The sequence below is a fragment of the Scyliorhinus torazame genome, chromosome 5, assembly GCF_047496885.1.
Source record: "Scyliorhinus torazame isolate Kashiwa2021f chromosome 5, sScyTor2.1, whole genome shotgun sequence".
NCBI lineage: Eukaryota > Metazoa > Chordata > Chondrichthyes > Carcharhiniformes > Scyliorhinidae > Scyliorhinus > Scyliorhinus torazame.
The window spans coordinates 101,578,478-101,594,118 of record NC_092711.1 but is presented as its reverse complement, the minus strand read 5'-3'; the positions used below and the strand labels follow the sequence as shown (position 1 = coordinate 101,594,118).

Below are 15,641 nucleotides of genomic sequence, written 5' to 3'. Positions count from 1 at the left end.
GTGCTCCGATTTCCTCCCACAAGTCCCAAAAGACATGCTTGTTAGGTGAATTGGGCATTCCAAATTTTCCCTTTGTGTACCCGAACAGGCGCTGAGATGTGGTGACTAGGGGACTTTCACAGTAACTTCGATTTTTTGGTTGGTTACAGTGCGGATCAAAGGGCCAAACTGAGCAAATACATGAGCAGGAGCAGCATAGGGCGTCGTGAATAGTGTTCTTACAGGACATCAAACCTGTAAGAAAACATAGAAGAACATTATTAGTAATTATATAAGAAGTGGAAAATACTTTTAGTAGGTCAGAATGGTGATAGGAGATAAAAGAAAAAGGTGTGGGGATGGAGCTCGCAGAGAGTCGCCATGCTCTGGCGCCATCTTGGATCTTTACAGTGTTCATAGAGTGTCATAGAATTTACAGTGCAGAAGGAGGCCATTCGGCCCATCGAATCTGCACCAGCCCTTGGAAAGAGCATACCTAAGCCCATACCCCCGCCCTAGCCCCATAACGCAGTAACCCCACCCAACACAACCTTTTTGGACACCAAGGGCAAATTAGCATGGCCTGCACCTGACCTGCACATTTTTGGACTATGGGACAAAACCGGAGCACAGGGAGGAAAACCATGCAGACACGGGGAGAACATGCAAACTCCACACAGACAGTGACCCAGCCAGGAATCGAACCTGAACCCTGGAGCTGTGAAGCAACTGTGCTAACCACTGTACTACCGTGCCCCCCACTGTACTGGGGTTAATGTCAGCCTACTTGTGACATATGATTCTGATATTGATTTTGACATTGCAGGATATTAATGCCTTTAATTTGTAACCCCATAATTCATCTGCTCTATCACACCAGGATACTCCCTTAACTTGACCCTTTATTAATAATGTCATTGTGGTTTGTGCAGTCTGTCAATTGTTTAATTAACTCAGTCAGGTGCTTTGTGTGCATAACTAATGGTGAGCACTTAATATCTGCTCAATAAATTGGACAATCAATTTTTCCACCGGGGTGAATGCAACTGTGAACTATCCAACTGAAAACCTTTTCCATTAAACTCTCGATTAAAGCAGATATACGTTGTTCTAACTCTGCCAGTTGGGCTGTGGGATTAATTGGAGAGATCTTCCGAAGAGCCAGGACAGGCATAATGAGCCGAATTACTTCTATTTCCCGTAACAGCCTCCCCGAACAGGCGCCGGAATGTGGCGACTAGGGGCTTTTCACAGTAACTTCATTTGAAGCCTACTTGTGACAATAAGTGATTTTCATTTTTTAATTTAATTTGTGCAGTATTATTCTGTAAAATAGTGAATAGTCAGAATTAACGATGGAGAGGGAAACAGAGAGGCACCAGTGACTGTGATTGAACCCAGCCAGAGTTTGAAACATCAGATGAGGGATCAGAGAGAGGAAATAGTACAAAACGCTTTAAAAACTCTGCATGGTTGCACAGGAGAACTTTGAGAAATGAGGCATAGCAGATCACCAATTCACAATTCATCACATTTTTAAATGAATTCATCTCAAATGTTAAGAAAGTTATTTTGTTTTAACAGTTTGATGTTTAAATGGTGCATGTATTACCCAGAATGCCCCGCGGCAGTGAATGTGCCCTATTCGCTCCACAGGAAGCCAGTGCGCAGGCGCAGTACCACTTTGTTCGGAGCCCTGCGAGTACGGGAGAGGCTTTTTGGGCGGGTGAGTCGGTGGGGCGGAGGGAGGAATGGAGTCGGGATAGGGAGAGAACGGAGGCTTTATAAACACCCGGTGCAGGTCCCCCGATCGGAATAAGATTCTGCAGGACCCGAGTTTGTAGCTGCGGGGCTTTTATCGGGAATCAGGCCCAGTTCCACCGCCGCCACCTTCCATCAGCGGAGAGCAGAGCGCATGCGCGGCCATCCTGGCTTCTTTGATCACAGAATCCCTGGAGTGTGGAATGAGGCCCATCGAGTCTGCACCAACCCTTTGAAAGAGCACCCTACCTAGGCCCACACTTCACCCTATCCCCACTTGACCTGTGGAAGGAAACCAGAGCAGCCGGAGGAAGCCCACGCAGAAACGGGGAGAATGTGCAAACTCCACAGTCACCCAAGGCCGGAATTCAACCCAGGTCCCTGGCGCTGTGAGACCGCGATGCTAACCACTCTGCCACCATGATGCCCAAGGGGCTTCAGGGTTCCAGTGACCAGGAGAGAAAATGTATGACTCATTGATTGAAAGGTCCAGTTTTGAGGGGGGACTTGCTTCATGGTAGCACAGCGATTAGCACAGTTGCTTCACAGCTTGAGGGTCCCAGGTTCGATTCCCTGTTTGAGTCACTGACTGCGCGGAGTCTGCACGTTCTCCCCATGTCTCCGTGGGTTTCCTCTGGATGCTCACGTTCCTCCCACAGTCCAAAGATGTGTGGGTTAGGTGGATTGGCCATGATAAATTGCCCTTGGTGTCCCAAAAAAAGGTTAGGTAGGGTTACTGGGTTACGCGGAAAGGGTGCAGGTGTGAGCTTGAGTAGGCTGCTCTTTCCAAAGGTCGATGCAGACTCGATGGGCTGAATGGCCTGCTTATGCACTGCAAATTCTATGTATGTATGTATTGAAAATGAAAATCGCTTATTGTCACGAGTAGGCTTCAATGAAGTTACTGTGAAAAGCCCCTAGTCGCCACATTCTGGCGCCTATTCGGGGAGGCTGGTACGGGAATCGAACCGTGATGCTGGCCTGCCTTGGTCTGCATTAAAAGCCAGCGATTTAGCCCAGTGTGCTAAACCAGCTAAATCAGGGTGCATCTGATGCCATTTTAATAACAGAAGAATAAGATCATCAGAATTAGCAGCAGGAGAAGGCCATTCAAACCATTGAGGCTGCTCTGCCATTTAATAAACCCATGGTTCATCTGATCATTAACTCCATTTTCCTACTGTCCCTAACAAGTAAAGTGTTGTGTAACACAGCCTTGAATATACTCCATGGCCCAGCCTCCACTGTTTACTGGGGGAAAGAATTTCACCAGCTACTGGTTCTCTGAGAGAAGCAATTTATCCTGTTCTCCGTCTTAAGCCCTTATGTTTAAACTGTCCCTGCAGTTTTAGATTCCCTATTGAGGGCAAGCATCCTTCCACCACTTCCCCTGTAAACTGCCCTCAAATACTTGTATGCTTCAGTCAGATCGCCTCTCGTTTATCTAAAATCCCTTTCACACTTGGTCAACATTTCCTTATGAAACCAACTCCTTCTAGCCAGGAATCAGCTCAGTGAATGTTGTCGGAACTGCTTCCAATTAAGTATATCCCATCTTAAGTAATCCTACACCAGGAAACAGAAGGAGAGAATGTTATGAATTTGCATCCCTGACTGACGGACTTTGAAAACTCCTTAAACTCCTTTTACAAGAGGTTAAAATGGGAGTAGTTACACAGCAATCTCAAATCAAGAAAAAATGTTTCTCTCTCAATTTGTAACCACAATTGCCACATGACTCTTGTAATCTCCTTTTCCAGGGAGTTAGAAGATTTGAAGACTGTGATTTTTCTCTGATTCCAGAGAATTCTTTCGAGCTGCTGCTCCAGCAGCAGGGTTTAAATTTGAAACCAGTGAAATTGTTCCAGAGGTGAGTATTGTTGAGCATTAATCTTTAATTTAGAGTTTTTAGTGTTGTGCTTTGTTATCTATGCTCTGGTTCCATGGCTCTGGGGCAGGTTTGGCTCCTTTACTGTGGATCTGAATCCATATTTCACCCATTACTCTGTTATGCCTCTGCCCTCCCTGATCACCTCTCTGCCATTGTTTAACTTCTTCTGCCTCTAATAGTGGATTTATTTTATTTTATTAATTTTTCCATTAAGGGGCAATTTATGTGGCCAATCCACCTACCCTGCACATCTTTGGGTTCTTCAGGTAAGACCCACACATACACGGGGAGCAGTGACCCAGGGCTGGGTTCAAACCCGGGTCCTTGGCGCTGTGAAGTAGATAGTAGATTTATTTTAACCACGTTTGGTATTTTACCTGTTATTTCTTTCAATTTGTCTGAATGAAGATTTCATTGCTGCCCATCCCTCGGCTATGTGCTGCTGATTTACCATCTTTATCTTCCCAGTTTTTCCTGAACTGGAGACCATTTCTCTTCTGTTCATCTGTTGATATTAACCATCAAATTCTGCACCACAGTCCGGTTGCGGCAATGACCAGCTAAGCCGCACGTTTCGGTGGCTCCAGCTCCAACGGACCTTCGGGCTCTTTTAAGAGCCCCAACGGGAAATTTTCGCGCGACAAAACCCGGTGTGGGGTGAGTGAATAGGGAGTCCCCCCCCCAACGAAAGAGGAAAATATCGGCGGCTGCAGCGCGAGGAATCCTCGCGATAGGGACAGAAAGGGAGAAGACACAAGATGGCGGCGGAGAAAGCCCAGGCGACATGGGGGCCCGAGCAAGACGAATTCTTGAGACGGTGTGTGGAGCTACTAAAGAGGGAGGTGCTGACCCCGATGGTACAGGCAATTGAGGGGCTCAAGGAGGCACAAAGGACCCAGGAGACAGAGCTCCGCGTGGTGGAGCAGAAGGTGACGGATAATGAGGACGAGATCCTGGGCCTGGCGGTCAAAACACAGACGCGCGAGGCGCTCCACAAAAAGTGCATTGAAAGGATTGAGGCCCTAGAAAACAGAGCGCGAAGGAAGAACCTTCGGATACTGGGTCTCCCTGAGGGAGTGGAAGGAGCGGATTGCGGGGCTTATGTAAGCGCGATGCTAAGCTCGTTGATGGGAGCTGAGGCCCCTGCGGGCCCCTTAGAGGTGGAGGGGGCCCATCGGATCCCGGCGAGAAGACCAAAAGCGGGAGAACCACCTTGGGCGACAACCGTGCGATTTCACCGCCTTAAAGATAGAGAAGAGGTCCTGAGATGGGCTAAAAAAGTACGGAGTAGCAGATGGGAGAATGCAGTGGTACGGGTGTACCAGGATTGGAGTGTGGAGGTGGCGAGAAGGAGGGCGAGTTTTAACCGAGCCAAGGAGGTGTTACACAAAAAGGTGAAGTTCGGGATGCTGCAGCCGGCACGACTATGGGTCACGTACCAGGAGAGACATCACTATTTCGAAACGGCAGAAGAAGCATGGTCCTTTATTAAAGAGGAGAAATTGGATCGGAACTGAGGGACTGATACTGTAGGGAATGTTATTGTCGATGTAAATAGAGAAGTAAATTGGGAAGGGGGGAGACACTAAGAAATGTGGGCGCCGGTGAGGGGGGAAAGAAGGGACATAGGCGGAGAATGAGGAATGGGAGTGGGAGGGGAAAGGGAGCTGCGCCACAAGAGGCGGGTCAGATATAGGGATGTTCCCGCGCCAGAAAGATAATGGCGGGAAGACATTCGCAAGGCAGATGGGAGTTCCCCACATGGGGGGGTCAGGGAGGGAGCAGGAGTAGCCGGGGTCAGTTGAAGTCAGCTGACTTGCGGAAGTAATATGGGGGGAGCAATCACGCTAGAAGGGGATCTAGCGGGGGGAGGGAGTTGGAGAGGGATAACTGGGTTGCTGCTGCGGAAATCAAATAGGAAATGGCTAAAGAGTGTGTGGACGGGGATGGAATGCGACGCCTGGGGAGCGAGTGGGAGCACGGAGGCGGGACACGGGACTGGCCTAGAGAAGGTGATGGCTAGTCGACACGGGAATGGGGTAGGTAGCCCCCTAGTGAGGCTGATCACGTGGAACGTGAGAGGCCTGAATGGACCGATTACAAAGGCCCGAGTGCTCGCGCACTTGAAAGGACTAAGGGCAGACGTGGTTATGCTCCAGGAGACGCACCTGAAGGTGGCGGACCAAGTTAGGTTAAGGAAAGGATGGGTGGGACAGGTATCCCATTCAGGGCGTATACCGGGCCTGGAGGTAGGAAACTTGATATTGGGAGGGGACTTCAACACCGTGCTGGACCCAGGGTTAGATAGATCCAGATCTAAGACCGGAAGAAGGCCGGCAGTGGCCAAGGTGCTCAAGGGGTTTATGGACCAAATGGGGGGAGTGGATCCATGGCGATTTCTTAGACCGAGGGCCAGGGAGTTCTCCTTCTTCTCCCATGTCCACAAAGTGTACTCCTGGATAGATTTTTTTGTTCTGGGAAGGTCGTTGATCTCAAGGGTGGAAGAAGCTGAGTATTCAGCCATAGCGGTTTCGGACCGTGCCCCACACTGGGTGGACCTGGAACTAGGAGAGGAAAGGGAGCAGCGAGCACTCTGGCGATTAGATGTGGGATTGATGGCGGATGAGGGAGTGTGTGGAAGAGTGCGGGGATGTATTGAGAGGTACCTGGAGGCCAATGACGACGGGGAGGTCCGAGTGGGAGTGGTATGGGAAGCACTAAAAGCGGTGGTCAGAGGAGAGCTGATCTCCATTAGGGCCCACAAAGGGAAAACAGAGGCCAAGGAAAGGGAAAGATTACTGGGGGAGATTTTAAGGGTGGACAGGGAATTTGCGGAGACCCCGGAGGAGGGACTGTACAGGGAGAGAAGACGACTCCAGACGGAGTTCGACCTTTTGACCACCAGAAGGGCGGAGGTGCTGTGGAGGAAGGCACAGGGGAGGAGGTATGAATATGGGGAAAAGGCTAGTCGCCTGCTGGCCCATCAGCTGCGAAAGAGGACAGCAGCGAGGGAGATAGGGGGAATTAGAGACGAAAAGGGAGCTACGGTGCGGAGAGCAGGGAAGGTAAACGTGGTGTTTAAGACCTTTTATGAAGGACTGTATAGGTCCCAGCCCCCGGAGGGAGAAGAGGGGATGCGGCAGTTCCTGGATCAATTGAGGTTCCCGAGGGTGGAGGAGCAGGAGGTGGAAGGCCTGTGGGCACCGATTGGGGTGGACGAGGTTGTTAAGGAGCTGGGGAATATGCAAGCAGGGAAAGGCTCCGGGACCAGACGGGTTCCCGGTGGAATTTTATAGAAAATACGTGGACTTGTTGGCCCCGCTGTTGGTGAGGACGTTTAATGAGGCCAGGGAAGGAGGGACTTTACCCCCGACAATGTCGGAGGCGACGATATCGCTAATTCTGAAGCGGGATAAAGATCCGTTGCAGTGCGGGTCCTATAGACCTATTTCATTATTGAATGTGGACGCCAAATTGCTGGCAAAGGTACTGGCATCGAGGATAGAGGACTGTGTCCCGGGGGTGGTGCACGAAGACCAGACAGGGTTCGTAAAGGGGAGACAACTGAATGTCAACGTGCGACGACTATTAGGGGTGATAATGATGCCCCCAGTGGAGGGGGAGGCAGAGATAGTGGCGGCAATGGATGCAGAGAAGGCATTTGATAGGGTGGAGTGGGAGTACTTATGGGAGGTGTTAAGGAGGTTTGGGTTCGGGAACGGGTTTATTAGCCATGTCAAACTCCTTTATGGGGCCCCAACGGCAAGTGTGGTCACGGGTCGGCAAAGATCGGAGTATTTCCGACTATATAGGGGGACAAGACAGGGATGCCCGCTATCTCCATTGTTGTTCGCGTTGGCAATTGAACCTCTGGCCATGGCGTTGAGAGACTTCAGGAAATGGAGAGGGGTGATTAGAGGGGGAGAAGAACACCGAGTGTCGCTATATGCAGATGACCTACTGTTGTATGTGACGGACCCAGTGGGGGGGATGACAGAGGTCATGCAGATATTGAGGGAGTTCGGAGATTTCTCGGGATATAGGCTTAACATGGGGAAGAGTGAACTATTCGTGATTCACCCTGGGGACCAGAGTAGAGAGATAGAAGGCCTGCCTCTAAGGAAAGTGGAAAGAAACTTCAGATCGCTAGGAGCTGGGGAACCCTACACAGACTTAATCTGACACGATTGGACACGAGAGGATCGGCTCAAGGGTTCACCAGGCGGTGGCAGCCATTCCTCAACTACCTAGGGGAACGTTAGAGGGAAGACAGATGACCAGCAGCAGCAACCCAGGGGGGAGGGGAGGGGGGGGGGGGGGTGGAAAGTTTTAGTTTATGTTAAATGATTAGTTTACCATGTTGATTAGCCATTTGTTCACTGTTAAATTTTCTTTTTTGTTATGAGTTTGATGTGTAAGGGGAAAAAATTGTGATCGAAAAATTTTCAATAAAATATATATTTTTTTTAAATAAAAAAATTCTGCACCATATTTATTCCCTATAATTGAAGATTTGAGATTACTATCAGACCAGCCATGATCTTATTAAATGGTGGAGCAGGCTTGAGGGGCTGAATGGCTCCTGCTCCTTGTTCGTATTGATGCTGCACACTCTGAGATATTATCTGTTTCTCCTGCCACAATTACTTGCTGACATATAGAGTATTTTCAGCAACAACAGTATTTTGCTATTATTTTGTTGGAGGTGTTTCTCACAGAACCCAAGTTTAGAAGCAGAGATTAAGAACGGATTTGTATTGCGGAGGGTGTTGGTTGTGGAGGTTAGTCTCTGGCCTCCAGTTACAGTCCTTTTTCACAGAATGATTGAATGATTACAATAAAGATGGAGGCCATTCAGCTCATCATACCCATGCTGGCTCATCCCATTCCCCTGCCCTTTCTTCTCTTCCTTGCAGCATTTCTTCTTTCCAAGGTCTTATCCAATTCCCTTTGGTTTGTTGTAGCAATTTGGCTGGAGTGGCGATGCAGGAGAAGCTGCTGGGTTTAACCCCAAGGACTTTGTAACCCAGTATTGAGCAATATTTTCAGGTGCAAAGTTGTCAAGGGAGGTACGGGGAATGACACTAAGTCATCATCCTTGTTTGGAGAGTCTGTGCAGACACGATGGGCCTTCTGCACCCGAACAATTCAGTGATTGGGGTGATCTACGATAGTTTGCTCTCTGGTCAGCTCTAGCATGTGCTGCTCTAAGAAACTGTCCCAAAAAGACTCTGCGAGCTCATCTGCCTGGCTACCTTTACCAATCTGATTCGCCCAATCTATGTGTAGATTTAAATCACCCATGATTATTGCTGTACTTTTCTCACAAGCCATTGTCCCTCCCTGTATTCTCCGTCCGTCCTACAGTGTGGTTACTGTTCAGGGGCCTAGAAACTACTCCCACAAGTGACTTCCTACCTTTATCATTTCTTATCGATACCCAACCTGATTGTGCATCTTGATCTCCATAACTAAGGTCATCTCTCTCTATTGTACTAATGCCGTCCTTAATTAACCGAGCTGTCCCTCCGCATATTCCCAGCTTCCTGTCCTTCTGAAAAGTCACGCAGCCTTGAGTATTCAGGTCCCAGCCCTTGTCATCTTGCAGCCATGTCTCTGTCATGACTATCAGATCACAGTACCTGGAGTACGGTGCACACTTTTAGTCTCCTTAACTGAGGAGGGTGATTCTTGCATTGGGAGCAATTCAGAGAAGGATCAGCGGGCTGATTCCTGGGATGAAGGTGTTGTGTTATGAGGAAATGTTGGGTCTGTACTCATTGGAGTTTAGAGGTGACCATATTGAAACAGATAAGATTCTGAGGGAACATGATAGGGGAGATGAAGTGAGGATGTTTCCCTCCTTGGGGATTCTGGAACAAGTGGGTCCCCATTTCTGATGGAGATGAGGGGAAATGTCTTCCCTCAGAGGGTGGTTAGTCTTTGCAATTCTCTTCCCCAGAGAGCAGTGGAGGCTGCACCATTAAATATATTCAAGGCTCAGTTAGAGTTTTGATCAGAAATGGAGTCGAGGGTTACGGGTGACAGGAAGGAAACTAAGTTAAGGTCACAATCCGATCAGCTGTGATCTTATTAAACAGAAAAACAGGTTTGATGGACCGAATGGCCTACTGCTGCTCTTATTTCTGAGGATATATGATCTCTTGGTCGAGAACAGGAAACGCTGTGTGTCGATCTGTCGATCAGCATGAATTACCACCTTCTGGAGAATAAGGAGTGTGTATCTTAGATACAGCAGAGTGAGAATGGAGGGAGAGAGAGAGGGAGAGAGTGTGTGACAGCAACTTGAATTGTCTGTTCTGAATTTGTGAGCTGTATTGACAGTGATGATATTTGTAAACTCCTTTAACAGGATATTCAAAGGGGAGGATTTGCAGCAAGAAATCTCAAACCCAACTTCACATCCCAAGATCTGACTGAGTCGGCCATCAGTCATTTTACCATTAGTGTGACTGGAAAAGCACCGAGACTCCCGCACCAGGGGGGGATCCGTGGAAACGTGGCAATTGTGGGAAGGGAATCACTTCCCCATCTCATTGACACACTCACACCGGGGAGAGACCGTTCACCTGCTCTCAGTGTGGGAAAGGACTTACTGCTTCATCCAACCTGCTGACACACCAGTGAGGTCACAGCGGGGTCACACTGTTCACCTGCTTCGTGCGGGAAGGGAGTTACTACTTCTTCCAGTCTACGCAAACACCAGCAAGTGCACACTGGGGAGAGACCATTTACCTGCTCGCTGTGTGGGAAGGGATTCGTCCATTCATTCAGTCTGCTTACACACTGGCGACTTCACACTGAGATGCCGTTCATCTGCTCCGTGTGTGGGAAGGGATTCGGAGATTCATTCAAACTGCTCACACACTTTCGAATTCACACTGGGGAGAGTCCTTTTATCTGTTCTGTGTGTGGGAAGGGATTTGCTCAGTTATGCAGCCAACTGAGACACCAGCGAATTCACACTGGGGAGATGCCGTTTATCTGCTCCGTGTGTGGGAAGGGATTCGGAGATTCATCCAACCTGCACACACACACCCGAGTTCACACTGGAGAGAGGCCATACACCTGTTCTGACTGTGGGAAGGGATTCACTCAGTTGTCCAGCCTGCTAACACACCAGCGAGTTCACTCTGGGGAGAGACCATTCACCTGCTCCGTGTGTCGGAAGGAATTTGGAGATCCATCCAGCCTGAGGAGACACCAGCGAATTCATACTGGGGAGAAGCCGTTTACTTGTTTAGTTTGTGGAAACAGATTTATTGATTCAATCCACCTGCAGAGACACCAGCGAGTTCACACTGGGGAGAAGCCATTCACCTGCTCAGTGTGTGGGAAGGGATTCACTCAGTTATCCAACCTGCAGACACACCAGCGAGTTCACACTGGGGAGAGACCGTTCACCTGCTCAGTGTGTGGGAAGAGATTTGTTAATTCATCCAACTTGCTAACACACCAGCGACTTCACACTGATGAGAAGCCGTTTATCTGTTCCGTGTGTGGGAAAGGATTCAGAAGTACAGCCCACTTGCAGAAACACCAGCGAGTTCACAAGTCATTACAGGGGTTGGATTCTGCTGTTATTGCTACTATTCGTCACATCCAGGACTGAACCCTGTTCATTTTGACAGTTGATGACGTGGGAGCGTCTGCACTGGCCGGTGTCCCAATTTTCATTTCTGTCGGCTGAATCTCTGAGCAAGGGCACATTTCCACTGAAATGATCCACAGAAGCAGATGTAATACATTAATTTTATCCTGAACAGTTGATGAATGTAGGAATTTATTATATATATTGTATCATATATATCTGTTGCAGTGATATTTAAAAAAATCCATGTTTAACATCTAGGCAGGTGGTGTGTCTGCAAGATATGCAATTAAGATGTTGTAAAAGTTGGATAATCATTAATTTAAAAAAAATTAATTCAGAGTACCCAATTATTTTTTTTCCCCAACTAAGGGGAAATCCACCTAGCCTGCACAGCTTTTGGGTTGTGGGGGTGAAACCCACGCAGACACGGGGAGAATATGCAAACTCCAGACCGACAGTGACCTAGAGCTGCGATTCGAATCCCTGTCCTCAGCGCCGTAGTCCCAGTGTTAACCACTGCCCCACCTTGCTGCCCAGGGGATAATTATTGATGCTAACCATTTAATTGTTTAAACTATATTGTGCTAATGGAAATCTCTTCATAGAAAAACGGTTCCCTGGGGTTCAGTTAATTGAGGGATTGTGTTTAGTCTTATTAAGATGGAAATGAGACTGTTCGTGGAAAGAGATGTATTTAATGGGTGGAGCCAGGTCTGCAGCAAGCAGTTTAACTTTTAGTCTGCCAAAGACAGAACGACTTGCAGGTTGTGCCTGAATGGATGTCTCACATTTGCTGAGAGCAACTCTCTACACAGGATAGTAAGTAACGCTGGGTTTGCTAACTTTATTTACAAGTGGCTTTTGACCTATAATAGGCTTTGCTTAATTGGAGATAGAGAAGGTATAAGTTAGTAGTTAAATTGTTTAATTTTATTGTAAAGAATTGTTTAACTGTTAATTGTAAGCTATTTTCTGTGATAACAATGTAGTTGGAACTGTGTTAATAATAAAGTTTGTTTCAAAATAAAAGATCCCTATTGGCCAGTGGAATAATTCCGTGGGTTGGCAGCGCTCCAAAGACTTGGAGACTTGGGCGGAGAGATGGTAGATGGAGTTTAATCTGGACAAATGTCAGGTAATGCATTTTGGAAGGTCTAATGCAGGTAGGGAATATACAGTGAATGATAGAACCCTCAAGAGTATTGAAAGTCAGAGAGATCTAGGTGTACAGGTCCACAGGTCACTGCAAGGGGCAACACCGGTGGAGAAGGTAGTCAAGAAGGCATACGGCATGCTTGCCTTCATTGGCCGGGGCATTGAGTATAAGAATTGACAAGTCATGTTGCAGCTGTATAGAACATTAGTGAAATGAAAAAGAAATTGCTTATTGTCACAAGTAGGCTTCAAATTAAGTTACTGTGAAAAGCCCCTAGTCGCCACATTCCGGCGCCTGTTCGGGGAGGCTGGTACAGGAATTGAACCGTGCTGCTGGCCTGTCTTGGCCTGCTTTCAAAACCAGTGATTTAGCCCTGTGCTAAACCAGCCTAAGTAGTTAGGCCACACTTGGAGAAGGTGTTTGATTCTGGTCGCCACACTAGCAGAAGGATGTGGAGGCTTTAGAGAGGGTGCAGAAGAGATTTACCAGTATGTTGCCTGATATGGAGGGCATTAGCTATGAGGAGCGGTTGAATGAACTTGGTTTGTTCTCTCTGGAACAACGGAGGTTGAGGGGCGACCTGATAGAGGTCTACAAAATTATGAGGGGCATAGACAGAGTGGATAGTCAGAGCTTTTCCCCAGCGTAGAGGGATCAATTACTAGGGGGCATAGGTTTAAGGGGCAAGGTTTAGAGGAGATGTACGAGGCAAGTTTTTTTACACAGAGGGTAGTGGGTGCCTGGAACTCGCTGCCAGAGGAGGTGGTGGAAGCAGGGACGATAGGGACATTTAAGGAGCATCTTGACAAATACATGAATAGGATGGGAATAGAGGGATACAGACCCAGGAGGTGTAGAAGATTTTAGTTTAGTCGGGCAGCATGGTTGGCACGGGCGTGGAGGGCCGAAGGGCCTGTTCCTGTGCTGTACCTTTCTTTGTTCTTTGAATCTCCACTGATTTAGAATTAATACATTTAATTAAATTAACATATATTTGATTTTGGTGGGTTAGGTTTATGCACGTTAGGGAAAGTTGCGGAGAGGGGTTGACAGGCTCTTTAACAGAAAGTGGGTCCCTCTGAGGTCATTGGCAGAGCTGGAAATGCGATTTTAGTGAGTTTTTCTGATCTGTCTGAAAGCAGATTCAATAGTATTTTCCAAAGGTTAAAATACTTAAAAGGGAAGAATTTGCAGGGCTGTTAAAAAGAGCAGAGCAGTTGGATGAATCAGGGTCCTTTCAAACAAATAGCAGAGGAATGTTGGGCTGAATGGACTCCAGCAGTCTGTGAAATTGTGCCTCCTACTTTGTGCAGATTAAAAAGGACAGATTTCATTGCAGCCTCTTCCCTGTATATGTATTTAAAGAGAAGGGTTTCCATTCGCTCCGAGTGATGACATAACAATGTCTTCACTCTTCTGTGTATTTTAACCATTGAAGTCTTGCACGGCCGAATATAGTCAACAGCCTTCCTGTAGCTCTCTCTGGACACAGCAAGAAAGCGTTTGACTGCTTAACAAGAGCAGGTTCCACTGAATATGATCTAACCACAACAACAAAAACAACATCCATTTGTATAGCACCTTTAAACTTCCTAGAGATCTTCACAGATGTGAATACCAAACAGAATTTGACACTGAGCCACATAAAGAGATATTGGTTCAGTTAACCAGTCGCTCGGTCAAAGAGGAAGGTTTTAAGGAATATCCTAAAGAAACAAAAAGATTGAGGAGCAGAGAGGTTTATGGAGGGAATTCCAAAACCTAGGGTGCAGGCAGCTGAAGACAAGATCCCCAGTGGTTGTACAATTGAAACCGGGGATTTTGAAGAGGGCAGTATTAGTGGAGTACAGATATCTCGGAGGGAGGGCAGCACGATGGCGCAGTTGATAGCACTGCTGCCTCACAGCGCCGAGGTCCCAGGTTTGGCTCTGGGTCACTGTCCGTGTGGAGTTTGCACATTCTCCCCGTGTTTGTGTGAGTTTCGCACCCACAACCCAAAGATGTGCAGGCTAGGTGGATTGGCCACACTAAATTGCTCCTTAATTGAAAAAAAATGAATTGGATACTCTTTTTTAAAAATAAAATTTAAAAAAAAAAGATAGCTCCGAGGGTTGTCGAATTGGAGAAGACTACAGGGATGGGAGTGGGGAATTTGTGACCATATGGTGATTTGAAAATAAAAGACGCTGTGGAGGTTTTGAAAAGAATGGACCTAATTTTAACTGACCCAAATTCGCAGTCACTTGTACAGAGGTAAAATCAGGCCGAAGGAGAATTTTAAAACTGAGGTGTTAATTGAACGGACAGGCACGGTAGCACAGTTGCTTCACAGCGCCAGGGTTCCAGGTTCGATTTCTGGCTTGGGTCACTGTCTGTGCAGAGTCTGCACATTCTCCCCGTGTCTGCGTTGGTTTCCTCCGAGTGCTCCGGTTTCCTCCCACAGTCCAAAGATGTGCAGGTTTGGTGGATTGGCTATGCTAAATTGCCCCTGGTGTCCAAAAAAGGTTGGGTGGTGTTACGGGTGGGCTTGTGTGGGGTGCTCTTTCCGGGGGCCAGTGAGGACTCGATGGGGCGAGTGGCCTCCTTCTGCACTGTAAATTCTATGATGTAGATCAGGGAGCGCAGGGGGTGATCGGTGAATGGGACTCGGTGTGAGTTGGGACAGTGGCAGAAAAGTTTCTCTCTTGAAGAAAACAACTGGGACAGTTCTGTACATTTCCCATCACACTGCTTATGTCTAAAGTCAAGCTGACATCACCGTGTTCCTTTGGGAGTGTGGAATCCACTGATGTCATCACATTCTATTGCGGTGATGTCATAAGATGACAGGGGAGAAAGAGAGAGACCTTCAAAGGGAACTAACTTGTTTGTGAAATGTTAGAAAAGATTTAACTGTGTTCAACACAAAGCTGTTTTATTTAAATTTTATCCAGAATATTAGCCCATGCAACTGGGTTGAAATTTATTAACATCAGCAGAAACATACCCCAATGAAGATGGATCAGTCTTGGATGTGCTTCAAAGAAGAATCCACTCACTGTAACTACTTTTACATTTTTAACATTTAGAATCATAGAATTTACAGTGCAGAAGGAGGCCATTTGGCCCATCAAGTCTGCACCAGCCCTTGGAAAGAGCACCCCACCCTAGCCCACATCTCCACCCTATCCCTGTAACCCAGTAACCCAACCTAACTGGACATTAAGGGCAATTTAGCATGGCAAACCCACCTAACCTGC

At 47.5% G+C, this 15,641-nt stretch overlaps 1 protein-coding gene and 1 long non-coding RNA gene across 2 annotated transcripts in view; one reads left to right on the top strand and one right to left on the bottom strand.

The window, feature by feature from the left end:
• LOC140419227 (uncharacterized) overlaps nucleotides 1–15,641 on the bottom strand; it is a 408,534-nt gene that overhangs the window by 49,784 nt on the left and 343,109 nt on the right. The gene's annotated exons all lie outside the window — the stretch shown is intronic.
• LOC140419226 (uncharacterized) lies at nucleotides 1,645–12,275 on the top strand. Its single transcript, XR_011945621.1, has 3 exons — nucleotides 1,645–1,705; nucleotides 3,501–3,610; nucleotides 10,005–12,275. It is a non-coding gene; the product is annotated as an uncharacterized lncRNA (long non-coding RNA).